This window comes from Pollicipes pollicipes, unplaced genomic scaffold, assembly GCF_011947565.3.
Source record: "Pollicipes pollicipes isolate AB1234 unplaced genomic scaffold, Ppol_2.1 Scaffold_4219;HRSCAF=4965_pilon_pilon_pilon, whole genome shotgun sequence".
Classification (NCBI taxonomy): Eukaryota; Metazoa; Arthropoda; class Thecostraca; order Pollicipedomorpha; family Pollicipedidae; genus Pollicipes; species Pollicipes pollicipes.
In genome coordinates, this window is record NW_023596448.1 from 17,139,118 (window position 1) to 17,147,090 (window position 7,973).

Sequence of the window (7,973 nt, forward strand, 5' to 3'; positions counted from 1 at the left end):
GAAGAGAAAGAGAGAAAGAGAGAGAGAGAGAGAGAGAGAGAGAGATAGATAGAGAGAGAGATAGAGAGAGATGAGAGAGAGAGAGAGAGAGGAGAAGAGAGAGCGATGGAGAGAGATGAGAGAGGGAGAGAGAGAGAGAGAGAGAGAGTAGAGAGAGAGAGACATCAGCCATTTTTGCGCTGTTGGTAAGTGAAGAAAAAAACTACATTGCAGACTACGAATAAAATTTCGACGGGGGAATACAAGTTGGATTATATTGAAATATGAACTCGCTGGGGTCGTGAACATTTCGCCAGTATGATGTTTTTTTTGTGCCAGAAACTTGTAAATTCTGGTGTGAGTCGACAAGATGCAACCTCGCTGCCCGGTACAGGACTGCTTTATCTCAAAATCATCTCTGCCAACATCTGCGAAATTTTCGATCGCATATCACGCTTGGTTCTCCATCATATGAGGGCGTCGACGTTCTTACCAGTTATTACGACAATATAAAATAGAATAAAAAACTTGAAAACAGCGCGATAGCCGAGTATGTGAACACAAGTCAACAGGTAAAACACATGGCTGAATATGCAGGAACACCACAACAACGAGACTGAGCACGGAACACGTAACAATATGTGGATCCGCAACAGTTCCAGCACCGTCCGACCTCCCGTTAGGAGACTGAAGTACTACAATAAGTGCTACGATGGCAATTTCGTATGGCCAGTTTGGAAGCACCTCCACTCCAGACGGACAATCGCAGTGGCCAAGTGTGCAATGGTTTGCACAATTAAGCTTACGCACTCCAGTGCCAGTCATTGGTCAGCGAATCATGTAGCACGTTTGAAGCATGTTTTCAGATATTAGCAATCAGAAAAGATGTGGACATGAAGCCTGTTACATAGCGATGCGCGGATGTAGCGTCTACAGATCACCGGGCTAGCTCAGCGCTGTCCGACCGGTAGAGGTGACGTAGTAGGCCAGAAAGTGACCAATGCCACGTTTTGGAAGATTGGTCTAGAACAAACTTGCCCCAGTAGGCTACGTCCCTACGGCCTAATTCGATCAGTATTGTTGCAAAATACAGGATGTGTCCCCGGAAGTGAATAGCTTCATTCGCTTTGGCTCTGGTATCATCCAGACGGCCACGTTTGTCATAATTCGCTCCTCCCACGGCGCAGAATGCGGCTCACTATCAGCTTCGTCATGGTTGTGACAGGGCGGCAGCGCACACTGTGCAGGTGGTCACCGTGGAGGTTCGTAGTTCGCTACGAATGGATGGCATGACACAGACCCTTCGACCCAGACTTAATTGACTCCGAAGTGTGATTTACATGCTTAACTTGCGCCTGGTCGGGATCTTCGACAACCTCTCCCGGCCGGTGGTAAGCTGACTTCCCCCCCCCCCCCCCCTAGCATCTCAAACTCCCAAAGGTCGTAGGAGAATAACACAAATACCATTGTTAAGGTCTCGTCAAATCATGAACAATGCACGCCATATGTTTGACTTTAGATCAAATTGAAGGTCACCATAGGCCAATCAATGCAAAAAACGGCCGTTCTGGTAGATGCAAATAACACACATGTTATCATATCAAGACGAATATTGAGAACACAGAAGTAAGCGTAAATACCTGTGAAGTCCGTTTAAATTTAAACTGTTTTATTACAAAATGTCAGGTCAGGTCAGGTCATCGTTCAAAAATGGTCTACCAGTAGCATAAAAGAACGATACCTTTTGTTTTCTTCCACAGTGTGTGTCAGATTGAGTTTATTTTATTACGTGCAGCTGTTACAACAGTATCCCGGACCCAACCATACCATTTTGGGCTGACCTAAAGGTCAGCTGAGGTCAACTTAGGGCAAATATATAACCAGCGGTAAGGAGACAGCCAACAACCAAGAGACCACATCAATATATAACAGTTAACGTATTTTGCGTATACTAAAATTACACGCAAAGGACAAAATGTGAGGTCCTAACCCGGTTTAAGTGACCAGTACATTGTTTTCCGCGGTCCGAAATAGTGGTGGAAATCTATTGGTTCTCGCGAACGCATACCTGTTGCATACGTTATACATAGTCCCTTTGACACCTGACAGTGTATTTGCAACAAACTGGGAAGTCACGTTAGTACCTGATATGATGCGTCATCAGTTTCATAAACACTATGTAGAAGTGGTTAAACGCGTTGCATTTATACATCTAGTCTCACCGCAGCTGACAACATAGGTCAAAGAACCTGGATAACCCCATATGACCTCCCATGTCCTCACATGACCCGCTGTATCACCACTACGTATTGGAATGACATTACGACATATTTTCAGTGAAATGTAATTCCGCGCCTAAAATTACCAAATAATATCTGCACGAGGCATCCACATAGGTAGGCCATGATCTGGGCTAGGGTCGTGTTCTCTGTGTTTACATAATGACTGTGCATAAGAATAAGTACTTCTTTCCCGCCATATTAACACGAAAACTACACAGAAATACTTCCAAAAATAGCAAGAGTTACGAAAAACAGTAAACAATTATCTGACTTCCGGTTACTGGCTTGGCCTGTTTCGAAAAATTCAAATGGTACCACTGTATGCATATTATGTTCTATTAGTACTGAACGCTTGCCCAAGGGCAAACAACCCACACATGATTAGACCAAATAATAGAGAATTTGGTGCTACTGTGGGCGTTTCTTTTTGAGCTGTTCCCGACGCGGTTGAAAATCAGCCGGACGCGGTTGAAAATCATAATGCTGCAACAGTGGTGGCACTTCGGGCGAACTTGGCATCCCATCCCAAGACGTCATGACACGCACACAGTGAATACCATGCGAATGCAGCAGAGCCGCCCTTGCACAGTGCCCCCCGGCGGCCGAACCACACCCTTCCAAAGTGCTGGGCCTTCCACGTCCCGCAGCGTGGGCCCCAAGGTCGGGACGCACGCCTCACCGTATAAAAGAGCCAGCACACCTACCGTAGGCACATACACCGGTCTACTCTCCCAGCAGTCAGAGGTCCAACAAACCGCAGAGATGAACGCCAAGCTTGCGGTGAGTGTTGATGTGACATCTTGGTAGCTGGCTATGCCCACTGAGTAGTTCTCTTGTTTAGTATGTGGGGACTCGCAGTTATCGGTGACATCAGTAAGACAGTATTTATAGGTTTTGATGTATCAGGCTAGAACGCAAATGACTTCAGTGCTAGCAAAAGACAGTATTTATAGGTTTTGATGTATCAGGCTAGAACACAAATGACTTCAGTGCTAGCAAACTAGAGGCCACGGGCGTGTCTTAGCGTTAGAGATCAAATATGATATTTTTGTTGTAGTTTTCAAACCACCAGCAACTGTTGAAAAACGTGTAATTAGAGGCTTCGAGTTTCAAAGAAAACTTCAAGCGGAGCTACCGATTTATCTGTGCCGCGTAACATCATTCAATAAAAATACGGACAAAAATCAGGAGAGAATTGATTACATCCAATACGTGTGTTGTTTATAACTCTTGTTTACACAGGATGCTCTCGACGCTTATGTCGCTTCCCTCTCTTCCAGCTGCTGCTTCTGGCTGCCCTGGTGGCTGTTGTCTCTGCCAGCCACGGATACAGTGGTTATCACGGCTACCGCTCATACGCCGGCCCCTACTACGGAGGCTACAGGAGCGGAAACCACGGCTACGGCTACGGACTCCGCAGCTACGGCGGCCACGGCTACCGTCACCGCCGCTCTCTGGGACACAGCGCCTACCATGGCTACCAGCCCCACGGATATGGATACGCCAGCCACGGATACGGATACGCGCCCCGCAGTTACGGATACGGATACGCTGCCCGCAGCTACGGATACGCCCCCCGTGCCTATGGATACCGCTCTGGCTACTATCATTAATCGTCCCGTTTTGTGATTGTCTGTTCGCATTTGGCATTCTCCAATAAATTGCTCTAGATATCTTTTATGTTTCTTACGGTGGTTTAAGAAACGTATGCTGAGTAGTGAAATCCCGTGAGCGGAGAGTGATACGAGCAATTTATGGAACCCTCGTTGAATCCGTTTCCGTTTGTTGTGAAAGATATGGCTGGTGTTGAAGAATAAGTTCACTGTCATATGTCAATATTACATACGTTTACCACCATGAGGAAAAAAGTTAACCTTGATTCTCACAGAGATTGGGCGAGTCTCTGCCTGAGCTACTGCCTTTACTGCACTGCATTCTGTCTACTTCCCTCCGTTAACATTGCGTATCATGCTGACTTACCAAGATAAAAAACAAACACACAGGGCCTGGGTAATTTCCTGGCTAACCTATTGCCTGCGGTGTACCATGATAACCGGGTTACAAATGGATAACGCATGATGGTAGAACACTGGGTGCTCCAACGTCTTGCCTAGTGCGTATTAAAACACTACAATTATCGCCTAATAGTAATTAAGATCCGGTTTGTACTGCTGTACCAAACATCGGCAGTGCTGACCTGGCGAAATTTTTGGTGTGGTTATGGCAAAGAAGGGTAATAACGCTCGCTAGTGGTAGGACGATTGAAGTTTGGTGTAATAATAGGAGTAGGGGCTGTAGGGATGAGTGGTTTCAAAGTAATTTCCCACGCATGTCGGCTTAACTGATCTATTTCGGTCCGTCTTTAATTATTTTATGTCTCAGCCTACACGTGAGTCACTTTCAAGCATTCTGCATCACAATTGATCGCGTAACAGCTACTGCACAGTGAATCAGTTATGAATAATGTGGCGGACTACCGGCTGTTGAGTGCTTTATGATAAGTGGCTGGTCCCAGGTGTTCTAAGGTGTATGAATGCTAGAGCTGATCATTTTGTACTTTTCCTATAAGGGAACACTTAGGTTGTGGTTCAATTGGTGTTTGATTATTCAACACATCCGAAAATAGCATTACACCATTACCTGCACTGGTGTTACCACGAGAAAAATGGGTCAGAAAGCAATTATATGAATTCAGCATGGTTGTCTGATTACATACGATCCTTTCATTAAAAGCTACCAGCTTGAAATATTGGAAATATTGGTAACTATGTGTACTATGTATCCAACTATGTAACTATTATGTAACTATGTAACTATTATGTAACTGTGTAACTGTTATGTAATGCACATACCTGTTGTGATATTTACCCAGGGCATTGTCAGTCCCCACGTTTTAGAGGAAGTCACGGCACATAATAAATTGACTCAGCTTTGTGACTTAATTCATCTACTTAACAATGCGAGGCTTTGTGCTTTTCAGATCACGAGTATCAATTTGCGTAAATTATTGATGGTCCACGCTGAGAGTCTGCCCGCTTGATGCCTCCATCCCAAGCCGAAGTGTTCCTTATTAGATCTGAAACACTCCATTTTGACTAAATGCTATGTTCTTATTGTAGTTTTGCTTCAATCCTCCAATACTTCAGCCAATGCCATTAAAATGATGCCTCAAGTAGGTGATCATCGCGTGATATTAAACTTTCTACGTAGTTTTGGAAACATTCCAGCTCCAATATTGGAATGGCAAACCAACGTTTACTGGTGCATGTTAACATTGTGTGTGTGGGGGGGGGGGGGGAGTGGGGTGCAGCGCTCCGTCACATAATGCAAATCCCTCATGCAATCAATGCAAGGGTGCCGATGGCGCAGCGGTTAACACGTCTGCGTAAACCACAGCACGGCTGAGAAGCCAGAGGTACAGGGTTCTATTCCCCACGTTACTCGCTCTCCCTGCCAAGGTGAGAGGAGGGTGACGCCATATAATCTGAGCCACTGAGTGCGTCGTAAACCCCCAATGACGACGACAACCTTCATGCAATCCGTCTACAATCCAAACTCTGCATTGTGTAGTGACCGCATAGTAACTAGACCCAAGATTAGCAGCAAATATTGTAGTTACTGAAAGCAATAGTTGGTATTGCCTGCATTTTATAGCTGACTTTTCTACACTGTTACGTGAAAAAGGTACCAGGAGTGCCTCGCCCTCTATCCCAGTGCGCCAATGAACCGTGCGTCAACACCAGAAACCATAAATTCAAGACGCGACACTCCCAACTAAGCGGAAGAAACAACAAAGAAGCAGGCGAAGTGGTGGTGAAGATCCGGCAGGGATCTTATTATACAAAAGACCAGGATGAAATGGTGCATGAGAAGGCTTGAAGTAGTCATAGCCCAAATTAGCTAATGACAGCCAGCCCGCTAGAACGACCCATTAAACTGCTAACACTCATTCACAGTGTCAGTAAAGGTTTTCAGTCACACAAGTCAGTGGGGCAGTCACCTGGTCCTCTTCATGCAGGTTTATGAACAGGATCTCCAGGGAGTAGAACTAGCTAAGCGGAGCTTGTTGCCAAGAGAAATCCCGGAGCAAGCGCCATGAATTCGGGTACAAGTGAAAAATATATGGCTAAATCAGAGCGTAATTATGGATTATGTGAGAGGACAAGTGTCGAGTGAGTTGCGTACCCACGGAGCAAGAAACAACAGTAATGTATTTACAAAGTTGGGAACGCTAGTACATGTTGACGAAATGCTTGTGGATGATGTTCTTAACGGTGGTTTTGATCCAGGTATATCAGCCCTGACGTCAGCTGTTAATTTATACGTTTAGTTGGAAATGCAAAGAAAGTGTAGTGTAATGCTGTCTAAATTGGTTTTGACACATTGAGCGATGAAAAGTTGGCACGAAACCACTAAGTCATTCCAAAAATATATATTGAAAGCTGTTTGAAGCTCCACAACACTTAAATGTCTTGAAAATATTTGCAGTACCTTCATCAGATGTCATCAATAATCACAGTGTCGCAAGGGAGGCTAGTCATGTCACTGGTTGATTTGAGCCAGGGTACATACTGCAAAAATTGGGTTCAAAGTCGTTCCTTGGGTTGAAATTTGATCAAATTGATTCAACCCCACTGCTACGTTTTTAGTGGTGATAGTGTACGTTCTTATTTTAAACACACCAAGTTCTGGCAGACAAGAAGGAGAAAGGGATTTCAGAGATTTTCGGTCGAATACCATACTTATAAAGTTCATGCGGAAGAATATTTATATTTAAGGCAACAATGCTTTGCAATCTAAGGACAAATCTAGCACATATTCCAGTTTTGCCAAAAGCCTACTGAGAGTGCAATTGAAAGAAGAATGGGATGGCCGGTGCATTTGTGCCTGTGAAAATCCTCATTTGATTTTGGTAAATTAAGCTTGAGTTTGGTCTAGATGACAAATGAGCATCAAATGTAAGTTCCCTGCGAGAACTTTCGGACATAGGTGGGCAGAAATAATAAGTCTCATTTGGTTCACAAATCGACAGTTCCTTCTTTCAAAAGATCAGTTTGATCATAGCTTTAAAGAAAATGCCTGGAAACATCCCGATGATAAACAGATTTTGAAAAGATGAATAATTGCTTTGTCTATTACCCCATAAAATAAGCTGAATATTCCGCAGTTATATACTGTTCACTCAGCTCATACATTGTTCAATCCATTCACAACAAGAATTCATTCCTCTCCACTTACCAATAGATGATAGGCCCATTTCATTTGAACATCGGAGATGAGATGAAATTGATTGCATGATGATTCGGGACTACGTAATAGAGAAAGTTCCACAATGATATGTGGTTTAACTGATCTAGCCTTTTTAAAGACCATTCAATGCAATTCGCGTCCATGTCCCCATGAATATTTCAAATTGTCTTGTCTCTGAGCTTGACGCACGTCAACTTTATGCAAACTATTTCGTGCAGGCTATTCCAGTGCCACCCAGACATGCATGACACCAAATAAATTTCAGGAAAATAACGTCACCGTACTATTGGGTGGAATGTGACCCTCTTAAAGTTTTTCAAAGAAACCTCCCCGGCACGTTGTGCAATCGCGCCCACATTTCCAGCGGCCTTTGGGGCATCAGTTGCAATTGTTTGACAAAAACACGTGTTCCTAGTTTTCTGCTTTCGTAGCAGGGGCGGTTTTTAATGGACACTGCTCTGC